The 5,793-nt window shown below is 53.8% G+C and overlaps 1 long non-coding RNA gene across 2 annotated transcripts in view; it reads right to left on the minus strand.

Annotated features, from left to right (window-relative positions):
• Positions 1 to 5,793, minus strand: part of LOC127750529 (uncharacterized) — a 76,631-nt gene that overhangs the window by 14,132 nt on the left and 56,706 nt on the right. Inside the window, exon 3 of one of the 2 annotated variants that reach the window (XR_008011732.1) lies at positions 5,054 to 5,121. The exons of the other annotated variant lie outside the window; for it this stretch is intronic. This is a non-coding gene — a long non-coding RNA (uncharacterized LOC127750529). Of the gene's footprint in view, positions 1 to 5,053; positions 5,122 to 5,793 lie in introns of those variants that run through there. 2 annotated transcript variants of the gene reach the window in all.

The following is a 5,793-nucleotide window of genomic DNA, read 5'->3' on the forward strand; positions in this document are numbered from 1 at the left end:
GGGGGGTGACCGCGGCAGCGGCACCGGCGGCGTGTTTACCGTATACACCTCTCGAAGCGGAGTGTATATTATCTCTATAAACTGTTTCGTCATTTACCCTGTGCCGGGGAGCCGCAGAGGGGCGGCCGCGCGGGAAAATCCCCATACCATCGCAAAAACGACCGGCGGCGGTGAGAGGGGAAAGGGCAAAAGAGAGGCGAGCTGCTCCGGGCGCGAGAGGCGGCATCAGGAGCGTCTCCAAAACGGACGCGAGTATCAACACAGTAATAAGCCCGGGCTTTTTATCGGCGCGACTTTTACGAAGGGCGTAACCTCCGCCCCTTTCAGCCGGAGCCGCACATAAAGGCGGGGCGCCCCGCACCTCGAGCCGAGCCGCGCACTCCACTTCGTTTACTTCCGTCTCGGAATCTTGTGCAAGTAAGAAAGGTAGTTGCGCCGCATCAATGTAACGCGTCGCATCATTTCTCATATCGCGGCACTCACTTTGTTTGTCTCTCTCTCACTCACTCGCGCTTATAAGCCGCAGTAAACTCGTGTGCGAGTCACATCCTTCTCTCTCACACACACTCTTTTCCCTCAGCTTTACAGCAGCAACAGGGCGCCTGAGCTGTAAAGATGGGATGGGCGAATGGATGGATGGATGGATGGATGGATGGAAACATAGTAATACGATGAGATTTTCCTGTAAAACCGTACCGTAAAAGTAATAAGGATGAAAATATTTTCGAATATAAAAATAATAGTAACATTACCCTTTGATTACCAATATTTTAAAAAGCAAATGTTAAGTTGTCAAGTTATCCGTGTTGTATAGGAAACACTCTTTACAGATTTTAAAAGTTTCATGGGGTGCGATGCGTGTGCCTGGAACGCCTGAAGCGGCATAGAGATTCGTTGTTCTAGATTTATCTGAATTATTTTCAATTGAAGCAGTTCAGGCAGAAAATGTATCCCCCCAAAAAATAATACCATCTGAAAAATAACAAAGAACCCAGAGCTATTACGCAACCTCTTCTCACCGTAAAATAAATTAAAAACAAGACCAACCAATTCCAACCCCTTTTTCAATTTTAGCAGTTTGTCCACCCCTCTTACTTTTAATTCGCGACAAACTCACACGAAATTAGGGCGGATGCACAACTGTGCCGGGTGGCTGCAGTGGTCTGAGCTGGGCCCCCACCCCTTCTGCTGGAGTGGTAAAGGGCGAAGCGGGGGCGTGGAGAGGCCCCATTTGCCGGACCAAAGCGAGAGAGGGGTGAGGGGGGCGAGTGCTCGAGGGGGCGAGCAGCTCTCGAGAGGCACTACTCCCACTTTCGGCCAACCCCTTCACCCCTTTTCTCTCCCGGTACGATAGTTGTTAAAGGTGTGTGTGGGAGAGAGAGGGTTGGAGGGGGGGGGGGCAGCAGGGGTCGCAGTGAGAGGAAAGCAGAGCAGAGTGCGCGGTCGAGGGAGATCCCCGCGCTCCCCGCCTTTCGCGTCCAGATGCCCCCAACCGGCATGCATTTTTCATCCGTTTCGTTAATAAAGCAAAAGTGATCACCACCGCCGCCGTGAAGGTGAGGCGGAGAGCGACAGAGACAGAGGGAGGCTGAGGAGAGGGGCCCCCGCGCGGCGGGTGAAAAAGGGGCAATGCGGTGGCGGCGCAAGGGCTGAAAAACCCGAGGGACACCAACGACAATTAATTTGGCAGCAAGCTTGAGAGCGAGCGAGAAAGAGAGTGAGAGGCATCATCGCGACGCAGAGCTTGGCCTCTCTGCGTGTAAAGCTAATTTAAACACAGCGGTAGATTGAGTCAAGCGCAGCAGCGGCGTGGTCGCGCCTTTTATTCAAGCCCTTTTCTTCTCCGATCACTCACTCCAATTTCCATCACTCTCTCTCTCCCACGCCCGTATCACGCTGACGACGCTGTATGCGGTGGACGTGTCGCGACACCAAACCGACCATAGACCGTCGTCCTTGCTGCTGCTGTGCTGTCGTCGATGATTCGAGTGTGAAAGAGAGTGAGAAAAATCAAATGAAAAAAGGAGAGAGACGAGAGAAAGCGCTAATCAATATGGACAGCCCGCGTCGAGATGTCAGGCCGCGGTAATAGAAAACTGGCAGCAGCAATGCCTAACGAAGCGGCACACGCCCCTTGCCTCCCTCCAGCGAGCCTCTCCAGCGGTGGCTCCAGCGGCTCCAGGCCCGGTATATGAATAAGGTGCGGGGCTGACACTTGACTGGCTCCGGTATGTCGGACGCGTGTGTGCTGCGCGATATATATTGCAGGATACACACACACGCGCGTCAGGAATAATGCAAAAAGACACCTGAACACATTACAGGCGCTATTATTAGAATTATTCTTTAAAAAAAAATTAGCAAACATGACCAAAGAAAATTTACGGCGTAAGAAAACATCCTCCTTTTAAAAATAAAATAAATAGGAGGTACAACAGTACATACTGTTTGTTACGAACTTTTCTTCGATAGGCAATGAACATTTAGTGTGCTTTCGTTTTAGTACCTTTGTGTTGTGCACATATATCTGATCTAGCCAATTTGAAAATTCTACAAACTTGGACTTATGAAAGCAGCTCAAGGACATGTACATTTTGTTGTATTGTGGTCACTATTGCAACATCAGACGTGCAATGGGAAATTTTCAAAATTTCAATAGCGGGAAGGTGGGTGACAAAGTATGTTTTCAAATACTTGCACAGCGGCGAGGCAATGGTGGCGGAAGCGGGTATGCAGATGTGATCTCTACAGAGCGCAGCTTCCGTATATACTGCACAACCGTCATCAGTCGGATTTCAGAGCGAAATTCGCTAATTTAGTTTTTGTCGTCTCTTGAATACATAAATAGGGTCGTCACACCACCTGGGCCGCCTGCCATATATATATGAGAGCGTGTGCGTGTGTGTGTGTGTGTCGCGCATCCCCCGGGCCACGCCACGCCGCATCCCAAATCCTTTGTGTCCCCTCAACCCTTTTTCTCCTCGCGACCCGGACGGAACTACATCCCGCCACCGCCGCCGTAGGGACGCGACGCCCGGGAGGCGCGAGGGAGAAAAGGAAAAAAAGAATAAAAGTGTGAAGAGCGTGGTGGCGCGGGCGGGACAGGTCGGGGCGTGTCGGGGCGTGGCGCACACCGGCCACCGGGCCGGATGTCAGTCAAATGAAGGGGAGAAAAGCCACGTTATATAACGCCCTCCATGACCCACATACATACAGCGCGCATATTTCGGCTCTCTCTCGTTTCTCTCTCCATCATAAATAAATGAAAAAAATAATAATTAAAATTCGCAGTTTGCCTTGCGCACCATGAACCACACGACACTCTCTTCCTCTCTAACACACACACAAACGCACACACACGCACAGCAGCCATTCCGCTCGAGATTAGTGTCTCATTCTCATTTGCATCGGGTTCGCCTGGGCCGACCCGACCCGCGGGGCTCGACCCTGGGGGGGATGACAACCTTGCACGTTTCCGGGTGGCTCCACCGAGCTCCGAGCACGGGCTCGGGGCCGTGCCCCTGAATCGCCGACCCCGGATCAGAGGGATGAGGTCGCGTCACGCGGTCCAGGGGAACGAGCGCGAGGGACAGAGACAGAGAGAGGGCGCTGCCGCTGCCGCCGGGCCGACCTGCCCCCCGAGTGTATGCAAAACACGGGATGGAAATAGTAATCCTTCCGCAGCTGCCTGGCGGGGGATATCGAATGCAGAGAGAGACAGAGAGGATCATCACAAAAGAGACAGTGCACCACTCTCGCGCAGCGCAGCTCTACGCTGATCTTCCTATGCCATCACCACAAACTTCTACTTCGCATAACCTCGACCTAGAGAAGTAGAGACGTGATCACTAATACTTTAGTAGATGGGGCGCAATCTGAGTGGTCGTGCCACAAGGCAAATAATAATACAAAACTATAACTTTATAAGGGGAAAACCGTCAAACATCAACAACAAAATGTGACCCCCTACAGAGCAAGTCTCATGCCGATACGGTCGACTCTAGCAAGCAGCAGGGATGAGGGTGTATGGATACGGCGGCGCGGCGGCGAGCATCGAAGCATCCCACAGGTAATTCCCACAAGCTATACGGTGTGATAGAAATCCAGTGGCACTCTCCAGGGCCCGCGCCGCACCACTGCCGCCTAGAAGGACCCCCTACTCCCGCCACATCTGTCAGCCAACGCAAGCACACAGCTCGGGGACTGCGCGAAGCTGTTCGTTGCATGACAAATACCATAGCACACCACACGATCGCGCGCAAAAGAAACTTCAACCCCCTTCCGCGAAAATTCCAATAAGCGTAAGGGGGAAATGAAAACTACAAAAATTTCAAAGCCGCAGCAGCGAAGCATTTTGCTCTCGCATAGTCCATTATTTTGACGTCACCAAGCTAAAGGGCGGAGGAGGTACTCGCGTCAACGCGAATAAGGGATGATGGTAAGAAGGGGGTAAGGGGTGGAGAGGGGCGGTCTAACTAAGTACGCTACGCCATTCGATAGAATTCTGGGGCGTAGCGAGGTGACGGGCTGGAGGAGGGGTGGGTGGGAGGAGAAAAGGAGGGGTGGAAGGAAGGGGGTAAAATCCCGGGGACGGTGTGTGGGGGCTCAGCGGGCCCCTCGCAGGGCCGGCAAGCCACCCAGCCAATCTCCGGACCGCGGCTTTGCATATAGGCTGATAAGCATAAACACACACACACATACACGCACACCCACACACTCACCGCGGCGCCTCTGTCTTTTCTCTCCTCCTTCTCTTCCTCCTTTCTTCCCCCTTCCTCTTTGTCTTACGCGCCGCACCGCGCCACGGCCTGGGGGTGCAGCCCGGCGAGCCTTCCATACCTCCGTCCCTCTCATCACTCAAGCCCCACTCCCCGCGCGCCCGCCACGCCCCGCCACGCTCAAAGGACGCTCAATACAGCTCAAAGGCGCGCAGCGGCGGCGGCGGCCGAGTGGTTTGTGGCGAGAGAAGTCGTCGCCCAAAAGCCTTCCCTTCCCCCTTTTGCCCCCTCCTCCCCCAACCTCTTCATCTCAATCACGAGGTTTACCCCAATACGCACTCTTTTCCGCACACAGCCAACATTCTGCACATTCTTCCGTCGAATTTCTTCCTGCCGTCAAAATCTGCGGAGAGAAAAAAACATTATATATGCAGAGTTTTACGCGCGAATCGAGATTTTTGCGGCGTGGCTGGCGTGGGGGAAGGCCGGAGCCGAGCGCGGCGTCGGCCAACCGAGTCCCTCGCAAATTGCCCCGCCCTCTACAAAGGCAGAAAATAGCCCATTTCTGCACAAGTGTCACCCCCGCACACACACACACGCCTACACACATTCACACACAGGCACTGAGGCTAGTGTGGCACCGCTAGTGGAGCGCGAGCCAGAACAGAAGGGGTTGGAATGAGAAAAGCAAGGTGGGGATTGCTCTTAGGGGAGGCAGGCGGCCGAGGTGAGGCGCGGTGCGGCGGGGTTGGAAGGGCTCGGCTGCAGTATAGTGGGGCCCTTCTGGCTGCGGTGCGTCCCGCCTGCGCCCGGGCTTATCGAGGGGACAATTGTTTTCGGGGAGAGGCGGTGAAGGTGGTGGAGGGGGTGGTCGTGGTGGCGGTATAGGGGTGGGATGTGGGCTCAGGTGCCCGCTGCACGGAGAAAAATAATTAGTTCATCCAACTCATACGTAGGTTGATATAGGAATCACTAACGCTGTTGGGTTGTGAGAACGAACTAATTCGTTGTCTCATCCAAGTGTTCGCTAATACAACGCAAAATTCGTTGGAGCAGCGAACACATCGCTGAGAGA

The sequence above is a fragment of the Frankliniella occidentalis genome, unplaced genomic scaffold (assembly GCF_000697945.3).
Source record: "Frankliniella occidentalis isolate FOCC.00 unplaced genomic scaffold, Focc_3.1 Scaffold205, whole genome shotgun sequence".
NCBI lineage: Eukaryota > Metazoa > Arthropoda > Insecta > Thysanoptera > Thripidae > Frankliniella > Frankliniella occidentalis.